The sequence below is a fragment of the Canis aureus genome, chromosome 2 (assembly GCF_053574225.1).
Source record: "Canis aureus isolate CA01 chromosome 2, VMU_Caureus_v.1.0, whole genome shotgun sequence".
Lineage (NCBI taxonomy): Eukaryota > Metazoa > Chordata > Mammalia > Carnivora > Canidae > Canis > Canis aureus.
In genome coordinates this window covers 27,701,408-27,711,996 of record NC_135612.1, presented here as the reverse complement: position 1 = coordinate 27,711,996, position 10,589 = coordinate 27,701,408, and positions in this window count along the sequence as shown.

The following is a 10,589-nucleotide window of genomic DNA, read 5'->3' as shown; positions in this document are numbered from 1 at the left end:
ACACTGCCCCTATTTCCAGGAAACAATACATTTGCCTTGGGTATTCATAACAACCTCTCAGTGTTTAGCAACTCACTGCTTTTTGCCAGGCAGCAAAGTTCTCTGCTAAAATGTTGTCAGATCATCAACCCACAAGCTCTAAACCACCAACCCACTAGCTTTGTTCTTCACTAATTTTCTTTTAATGCCTGTTTGTTTGTCCGGGAGGTAGGGGAACAGGGAGCTATTTTGATGATTTATGGCATCTGCTTGATCTCCAAGATTTGATTTGTTTAAACATGGAGTCTGGTATTCAGAAGGCACTTGAGAAGTTTGCAAATAAATGAATATCTTTCACTGAAATTGAATCGAAGGAATGATTAATCCCCTTGGCTGCTTCTTGTTTCCCTGCAAGTGGGGGATGAAAAAGCATCAAAATGGAAGGTACCTGTTGTGCCAACCTTGACTTCAACACTCAAACAGAGCATAAAATCTCCTGGATTAGTAGAAATAGTTTTGGTTTTCTAAAGCGGCTTCTGCCCCCTCAGGATTTGCTACGGGATGCTACTTTCAGATGTCCACAGCCTAGTCTCTGTCCTTTAAACGTTTCTTTCTTCTGCTTCCGTTCCTTTCTTTTCTTTTCTTTTTTTTTTCTTGTCTGTAGTATATGAAGGAATATATCTGAAGGAATAGGGATAGCTCACACAATCCCCAAGAAACCAGGGAACCAGGGTATGCAAACAAGTGGGAATAGGAAAGGCAGATCCAATAGAATGGCCAACAGGACTGCACTCCAGCATCGTCTGGGGAGGGTCCTATGCCCCAGCTGAGTGAGAAACCCTGTAGCTTTGCACAGGTGACACTGCTGTCTCTGGACACTAGACACTGCCAGTGGCTCCATGACTTCTGCTGCCCCTAAATCTTTGTTTATTTTGGAGATGGGGGGAGGGGCAGGGGGAAGAGAGAACCTCAAGGTGAGAAAGAACCTCATTATTATCAATAATGATTGAGAACCTCGCAAAAAGCTCAGTGGGCCCCTCTCCCATGTGCTGTAGAAGCTGAAAGGCTAGCTAGAGAGTATGACTTTATCTCTTGGGATCACGTATTGACCTGCAATATCATTATTGCCTGTTGTTATTCTAGCCCAGGACTTTAAAAAGCCTTTCTTTGTTTGTTTTCGGCTGAGACAAGGGGTCAATAACTATTTTGGGTTAAAAGGCAACAATGCAGCTGTTGGTGGGCATAAGCAGTAGGCAGAGAGAAAGATGGAAAAAGTAGAAAGTAATGGAATTAAGCGAGAGCAAGGGAAAGAGAAGCAAGCTGAGAGGAAGAACAGACCAGCAGAGGGAAGCCAGAGATGGGGGCAGCACACATTCCAGAGAGGACCCATCATCTACTATTAACTAATAAAAAGCATATGGATTGTACAGGCCTCTTGCACTTTTTTGTAACGTGGAAATCACCAGAACATTTCATTTTTCTTGGCGTGCTTGATACTTCTGGCCTCGATCATTTAATTTTTGAAAGGGGTAGTAATAGCTACTTTGGATTTTGAAAAGAATTAGAGAATTCCGTTAAATCAGACAAAGTAATCAAAGCATTTAGCCTAAGGCCTGGCATGTGGTTAAGTGCCCAGTGCAATGTTAGATTCCCTTCCCTTTGAAACAATAGGTAAATGTTTTATCGTCACAGGAAAAGAGCACGAGGAAAACAGAAAGAAAAACAGTAGGATGAAGTCTATAAATAATGACATAACCACCTTTATTTCTGTATTCTGAGCCCTTCTTCCTCCATGACTTCTTTTATCAGAGCTGTCAGCTACTAACAATTAGCTGATCTGAGTTTTTCCTGTTCGGCTTCCTCCGTTAGAAGGGACAGTGTCTGTTTTGCTTTGGGGAAAGGGAAGGGTGGTTTTCACTGTGCTAGGCGGGTGGATGGACTCTGCAGGCTGAGGAGCCCGCAGCCCTGTTCAAGCTGGCAAGGGGTGCAGCAGGCCTTTCATTCTAGGATGTCCGTCCGGTGTAGGAATGGACACAGGAAGAGTGAGGCTCCAAGCCAGGAATCACTTGTTCACTCAAATCTGCGCTCAGTGCCTGTTTCATGTTGGGTGCTGGGCAGCCACAGTGCCTGACCACATGGTAGGGGACGCAGGCCCTCAAATAAGTATGTAAATACATACTTGGGTAAAGACGATGAAGGCAGAGAAAGGACAGGTCCTATGGCTGAAAGGAAATGCTTCTCTGACATGACTCTTGGGCTTGAGGATACATAAAACTAAGGCAAAGGAACAAGAGCGAACCTTATTCGGGAAGAGGAGAGTTGAACATGTGTCCATGCTGCGGGGAAGGGTGAGGTTGTAGGGGGGTAGGGGGTAAAGAGAGAGGCAAAAGAGGGGATCACATATGAAGCAAGAGTCTTCAGAGGGTGTTCTCAGTGTTGGGGTAGAAGCATTAGCCTTGGCCGGGAAGAAGGGTACCCTTCGCTCCAGGATAGACTAGAGGGAGAGGGGATGGAAACATGTATTGATAGGTTTATAGATGAAGGATAAGATATGGCAATTTTCCAGGGAGGGTCTTACATTCTTTGTGCAGTAGGAAAAGAGGTTGCTAAAGGTCAGAGAGAGCTTACAGAGCAGAGGGCTTGATGCAAGTGGATTGGAATGGCCTCCTTGGAAAACCAGAGGGAGCCATGGCAGGTGGGTCCAGCTCTGTCCCAGAGGCTCCTGTCATTCCTCTGAGGGATGACCCCCTTAGTCTCCTTTTTCTCTCTTTAATTGTTATATTTTCCAAGGAACTCAGTAGTGAAATACAGCAGCCAGGAGGACAAGCATAGCGGAATTCTCCCATTATACCTATTTGTCCTAAACAAGAAAATGATATATTTAAGCAGGGCTGCTTTCATCTAACTCTTCGAGGAGACCCAATAATGATACTGGTAAAAACTTGAAATCTGATAAGACTGAGTATGGATGTCAATATGGGCAAAAAAGGAATTCTTCTACACTGCTGGGGGTGGTGGTGGTGTAAATTGGCACAACAGCCAACAAGTGCAAGGTTGTGATGCCTTGTAAAATTTAAACTGCTATAAAGTGTGAATTCCATAACATCTAGACATAGCCTTAGAAGATTGTTTTTCAAAAACTGCAGATAGAGGTCCTGTAGTAGGTCCAGAAATTAAGAGGCTCTCAGCTAGCAAGTGAAAAGAATGTAGAATAAAGACAGGTAATATCAGAGGTCATTAGTCATAGAAAGGATAAGTACTGTTTCTCATGGAACTGTGATTTCAGCCCATATATGCAACCGGTTATGAGGAGACACGGACTGGTTCCAATAAGATATTTCCCATTGTGGGATGGGGTTGAAATAGGTAGAAAAACAGTGTTCTGGAGAGACTCAGGCACATGCACACAAGGAATCATGATTATAGCTATTTCTCACAGCATTGATTATAATAGTGATTTATAATTTAGGAAACGATCTCTGTCAGTAGACAAATGGAACGTGGTCTGTTTATAAAATGCAATATATTTTTTAAAGATTCTCTTTATTTATTCATGAGAGACACACAGAGAGAGGCAGAGACACAGGCAGAGGGAGAAGCAGGCTCCACGCAGGGAACCCGACATGGGACTCGATCCCAGGACCCTGGGATCATGCCCTGTGCCAAATGCAGATGCTCAACTGCTGAGCCACCCAGGTGCCCCTACAATACAATATTGAACGAGGTCCAACTACATCAGCATACGTCAATCTAAAAAGTGGAAAAAAAGCAAGCTAAAGAATATATGATACCAGTTATGAAAAAATTTAAAAACCCACAAAGTGACTCTATACGTTGTTTTCACTATATTTATATTTACATAAAAGAATAAAAAAGACTGGAAAGAAACGCCATACAATTGGACATGGGAAAAGGAAACTTCATTTCCAAATTTTTTTATTGAAAAGGTTTTTTTTTTTAAAGATTTTATTTATTTATTAATGATAGACATAGAGAGAGAGAGAGGCAGAGACACAGACAGAGGGAGAAGCAGGCTCCATGCAGGGAGCCCGACACGGGACTCGATCCCGGGTCCAGGATCGCACCCTGGGCCAAAGGCTGGCGCTAAACCGCTGAGCCACCCAGGGATTCCCATATTAAAAAGGTTTTTGAGAAAAATATGGTAAGGTAATAATTGCCAGTTTGGGGCAATGAGCGCACCCTTGTTTACTATATTCTTCTTTGTTCTCATTGTAGTTTTAAAAATATGTTCATACATTCTTTGATATTCCTCCCCTCAAGAGATGGAGCTTAATTTCCCTCTCCTTGAGTTTGGGCTGAACTTGGTGACTTGCTTCTAGCAAATAGAAAATGGCAGAGAGGATGGAATGCCACCTTTAAGATAAAGCCAGTAGCTAGGCCAGAAGACTCTGGCTGGTATCCTGGATTCTCTCCTCCCCTCTCTCTCAGATTTCTCGCTCTGGGGGACTAGCTGCTAAGTCATACGAGCAGCCTTATGAGGGGGGTGGGGCCCACATGGTGAAGAACTGCTATCAGCAGTGATATGAGTGAGCTCAGAAGCAGATTCTCAGCCCCTTCAGATGACTGTGGTCCTGGCCAACAGCACAACTACAAGTGTGTAAGAGACCCTGACCAAGAACCACGCACCTAAGTCATCCTCAGATTCCGACCCTCAGACATCGTGTGAGATCATAAATGTTTATTGCTTAAAGCCACTAAGCTGTGGGGTTGTTACATTGCAGTAGATAACTAATGTAAGTTCTCTGTGTTTATATTTTTTCTCAAAAAGGGAAAAAGTTCCCCTAAATATATTTATAAGTAAATAAAGCTTTAAAAGAAAAAAGGACAGAAACTATTAGGAATTTCCTACAAATATCAGCACAAACCAGAGAAGTCAAGGATTGGAAGATAATAGAGTCACAGAATGAAGCTTAAGAGCAGGAACTCTGGAACCAGACAACCTAGGCTTAAAGCCCTGCCTCTCTTCCTCACTAGCTTTGTGGCCTTGGGCAAGTTACCTAACCTCTCTGACCTTCAGTTTCCTTACCTGTAGAATGGGAATAATAGTAGTACCTGCCTCATAGCTTCACTGTGAAGATTAAATGAATCTGTTTTCTGTATTTATGAATTTGTTTCTGGTTTTTTTTTAATTGTGTTTTTAGATTCTACATATAAGTGAAATCACATGTTATTTGTCTTTCTCTGACTTATTTCATTTAGCATTACCTGGTGTTGTAACAGATGGTGACCACCCTTATTATGGTGAGCCTTGTGCCATGGATAGAATTGTTGAATCACTCTGCTGTGCACCTGAAACTAATATAACACTGCATGCCAATTATACTTCAATAAAAAAAAATGAACCAACAAATATGAGGCAATTAGAATAGTGCCTGACAAACACTATATACTTCATACATGTAACTTATAATTTTTATTATTGTTTAAAAGAAAGGGACCTTCAAGATGATCTCATTCAATCCTTTCATTTTGCAAATGGAGGTTGTTGGTTCAGGACTTAGAGCTATTTCTTCCTTGGAATGGAAGAAAGAATTTTCTTTTTTCTCCCTTTATGTCAATTGTATCTACTGAGTGTCCCAGTTTGCAAGGATCTCAGCTGGGCTTCTTCACATATAGTACCTTATCTAATCCTTAAAATCGTGTAGGTATTTTTGTTACCTCCATTTTGCAAAAAACACCCACATTCTGAAAGCTTATCACTTACTCACAGACTAGTCAGTGGGAAAGTCAGAATTCAAGTCAGGTCTTCTGATAATAAGATTAGTGGTGCAAGTATTTTCTTAACCAGTTTAAGATATTTTATAACGAAGTGTTATGATTATAAAGGTCTTATAGACTTCTCTGCCTATGACCTCATGGGTCTCTAGAACAGATACTTTCTTTGTACTCTTTTGCAGGTACTCTTTATTGTGGGTCACTTTCATATTTTTCAAGGAATGATCAAATCTGGAATCTCAAATCCATCTTTCCATAGAGCAAGACCTATTTCTACAGAATGCATTGCTTGGTCTATTTCACTTCCATAATATTCTCCTACTTGGTTCCCTGTTCTCTATTCAAAAGAGGAACATTTTAGCTGACTGCTAAAAATTGGCAGGGCATCTAGTAAGATTTAGCATATTATGTGGAAACTCAGGAAATACTACCATTCAATGAAAACTAAACTGGAACCTAATATTAATCAACCAAGAAGCTTTAGCTTTGTTATTTGATTTTCACAACAATCCTATGAAACAAACTGAGATTTTTCCTTGTTTTAGAGATGAAATAGAATCTCAGGGAGTTGAAGTGACATATTTAGAATAACACAGATTAGAAGTGGCAGGGACGCCTGGGTGGCTCAGCGGTTGAGCGTCTGCCTTTGGCTCAAGTTGTGATCCCAGAGTCCCAGATTGAGTCCCACATCGGGCTCTCTGCATGGAGCCTGCCTCTCCCTCTGTCTGTGTCTCTGCCTCTCTCTCTGTGTCTCTCATGAATAAATAAATAAAATCCTTAAAAAAAAAAAAAAAAAGAGTGGCAGGCAGAGTTCCTTTTTTTCTTTTTTAAGATTTAATTTATTTTTTTGAGAGAGAGAGTGGGAGAGCTTGCAAGAGGGCCCAAGCAGGGGGAGGGGCAGAGGGAGAGGGAGAATCAGACTCCCCACTGAGCAGGAGCAGAAGTGGCAGCATGCTGGGTGTCCTTTTCAAAACATCTCGGTACCTTTACCCAGAAATTCCACATCCAGGTCTTTAGCCTACACTTGAGAAACACTCTCAAGAACACTGTGCAAGAGTACATGTACAAGTGTTCCTTGTAGCATTATTAGTAATAGTGAAAACCTGAAGAAAACTTAAATATTCAACCATGGAAGTTTATTTTAAAAAATTATGACCTAAAAAAAAAAATTATGACCTTATCCATAGTATAGGAGGAACACTTAGAAGCCATCCAGAACAATGAGGTGTACACACAGCAAACACACAGTGGCATGAAGAATAGACACGAAAATTGTTTAATTAAAATAATTAATTACTTAATTAATTTTTAAAACCCCAAGTTGTGGGGGTACCTGGGTGGCTCAGTTACATTGTTTACAGTTTTATAATGGTTATATGTTACCTTACACTTAAATGTTTTACGTTGAGTTATTCAGAATTTTTTTAAAAGTTATCCAGCCTTGCAAATATTTATTGAATTTTTGTTATATGTGTGTTCAGCACTCTGCCAGGGGTTAAAGACCTCATGAAGAAGCTCTCTTGAGGAAGTTGCATCTGGTTGGAGAGAAAAGCAGAACTTGGGAAATGATACAAGACAGTTTTTATAATCAACTGTGGTGGGGGGAATGACCAATTAAGTGTGCCAGATACCTTTCAGGAAGAGTCACACAGATTTCATTTTCTGTTGGAGGCTTTGTACCAGGGAAGTGGCCTCATGTCCCAAATTTTCCTGCAGCGTGACCTTTGCAACCTCAGGTATCACTAAAAAACATGAATTGCTCAATATCACTGAGGGTAGTTGAACTAGAATAGCGTGTCCCTTCTGTATGGATCTATCCCTTACGGGTTTCAGAGAGAGAATTCAATTGGCTTGTCTGGTGTTACTTGGCATCAACAGAAATTGGGCCACTGGGCAGAAACTGGGTGATACCACCTCAGGCACCTGATGTCCCTCGTGAGTAGCCCGAGAAGGTCATTTCTGGCTAGTCAAACTCTTATGGCCAGGCTATCTGGGTTCATCTTACTGACCCAGCATGCTCTCTGAGCCACTGAACTGATATTTGAAAGAACTGATTGGTGCTACTTTTCTTCACAGCCAATATTTTCTTCATGGCTAATATTATGGATACTTCCTACAGCTGTTTAGTATAAATGGTAAAAGTGAGAATAGCAGGGGTAAAGGAAAAATGTTTTTGAGCATAGCCAAGTTCAAAAAACTTAAAGAGAAATTGGTGTCTCTGCTAGTTTTGTTATTCTTCCTTTTTAAAAGATTTTATTTATTTATTCATGAGAGAGACAGAGAGGCAGAGACACAGGCAGAGGGAGAAGCAGGCTCCATGCAGGGAGCCCTCTGCGGAACTTGATCCCAGGACCCCGGGACCAGACCTGAGCTGAAGCCCGGGCTCACCCACTGGGCCACCCAGGCGTTCCTCTGCTAGTTTCCTTGGGCTGGGCGGCTCTGCAGAATTGAACAGGCTGTACCTGCAGAGGAATGTTTGGCGGGGGAGTGAAGGGCTGAAATTCAAGCTGAGCTCTGCTCACCGAACACAGTGCAGTGGGGCTGTGTGGCCTGGCAGGTGATCGGGTTCGGTGGGGGGACAGCCTCTCTTCCCGAGTAGCCTAAAAGCAGCCTATGGTCTAGCAGTAGCCCTGCTCTTGGGATGATACCAGCTTGTAAAGTACCAAACTACAGAATCAGACCTGAGGGCTGTGCTAGAAGATATGGAGGGAAGGGGCTTCAGAGGGAAACTCAAGTAAGAGTTTCCAACTTGCACCTGGTACATAGTTGATATTTAATAGATATTTGTGAAATGAATAAATAGTGCTGAGGATAAAGTAGTGAGAAAACCAGACAAAATCTTTGAGTTTAGGGATCCCTGCGTGGCTGAGCAGTTTGGCGCCTGCCTTTGGCCCAGGGCGCGATCCTGGAGATCCGGGATCGAATCCCACGTCGGGCTCCCGGTGCATGGAGCCTGCTTCTCCCTCTGCCTATGTCTCTGCCTCTCTCTCTCTCTCTGACTATCATAAAAAAAAAAATTAAAAAAAAATCTTTGAGTTTATATAATGAATTACAGTAGGATACTGAATAATTGGTACTATTTGATAGCATTTACATAAAGAATACAATAAACTAAAATTAGATTGAGACGTGAGACTGGAAACTGAAAAGAACCCAAGTGTCCATTGACAGGAGAATGGATACACGGCAGTATATTCGTAGAATGCAATTCTGCACAGTGGTAAAAATTAATTATCTACAGCTACACACTAATTTGTATTCAAAGATACCATGCCTGAAGCTTCACAGCCGTCTTGACATCATGCGGGAAAGTCTTTGTATCACTGCATCACTGAACCAGGGCTAGCAACTGCCTCTGAAATAAACTCCATTTAGTTTAGGTCACTGATGGTCAGATTATCTTCTTATTTGTATACGTAAACATTTCTAATACATAATAGTTACCTGAGAGGACTATTCAAGAATTACTAAGGATAAAAAAAAAAAAAAGAATTACTAAGGATGATAAATCAGGGTGGACTTTCCAGTTCATATTGTTGAAAACTTTTATTATAAGAATATGTTCATGAATTACTTGCTGAATTTAATTGAAAGAATTTAAGTACAAGGAGCCAAGAAGTAGTGATATACAGCAGGTCACATGGGCCAGCTTTTCAATCTTTCTCAACCAGACTTTTATTTTAAAAAAATGTTTTAAAAATAAATAAATAAATAAAATAAATAAAATTTTAAAAAATGTTTTCAACCAAATTTTTATAATATTTACATAACTTGCCTTCTCTCAGATTTCCCCCCAGAATTATTGCTTCTTAGCACAGTCATGCTATAACTTCTTTTCCATAGTTCATTCATCCTTTGTTCTTGGGCTATGTATCTTGGCACCTTCAGAAATCTTCAAATTACAGATTTTATAATAGCATTTTTTGGGGGGATAAAACTTCTAATTAGGAATCACTTTTAAACTAGGCTCTTTTTCTTTTTCTGCGGTTCCAACCACCAGCACCAAAAGTTGGCTTTCTTGTGGAGAGCATTTCCACAAAGAAATGATAATTTATAAAAATGAATTTGGGGCACCCGGATGGTTCAGTCGGTTAAGCAACTGCTTCTTAATTTTGGCTCAGGTCAAGATCTCAGGGTCATGAGATCAACCCTCACTTTGGCTCCATGCTCAGCATGGCATCTGCTGGAGATTTTTCTCTCTCCCTTTCTCCCTCTCTCCCTCTCTCCCTCTCTCCCTCTCCTAACCTCCCCACCCTGCTCACATGCACGCATGTGCTCTCTCTCTCTCTAAATAAGATAAAATCTTTTTTAAAAAAATGAATTCACAAGTGTGCCCCTGTATATAAATATAAGAAGTGCAAAATTAAGTCAAAATTTTAGGTGTGTTCCAAGCAATCAGATAGTCTCATTCAATAGCCAGAAATTCTATAAAGCTAGAATTTATGTAAGTAAAATTAAAATTCTTACCACAAAAGAATAACAAATTGTTCCAAGACCAAGAGGCTACTAAGCAATTGATTATATTATTTTTTTAAAAGATTTATTTATGTATTCATGAGAGACATAGAGAGAGAGAGAGGGAGAGACATAGGCAGAGGGAGAAGCAGGCTCTTCACAGGAGCCGGATGTGGGACTTGATCCCGGGTCCTGGTATCATGACCTGAGCTGAAGGTGGCCACCCAACCGCTGAGTCACCCAGGTGTCCCTAACTGATTATATTCTTAACATTTCAATTCAGTAAGGCCTCTCTGAGGTTATGGTCAGAATACTTTGACTAGATTTCTGACATTTAGAAAACTTTTAAATATCACATTAATCAAAACTTATAATGTATAATTTATTTTTAAAATTTTTACTTTATTATTATGCATAAC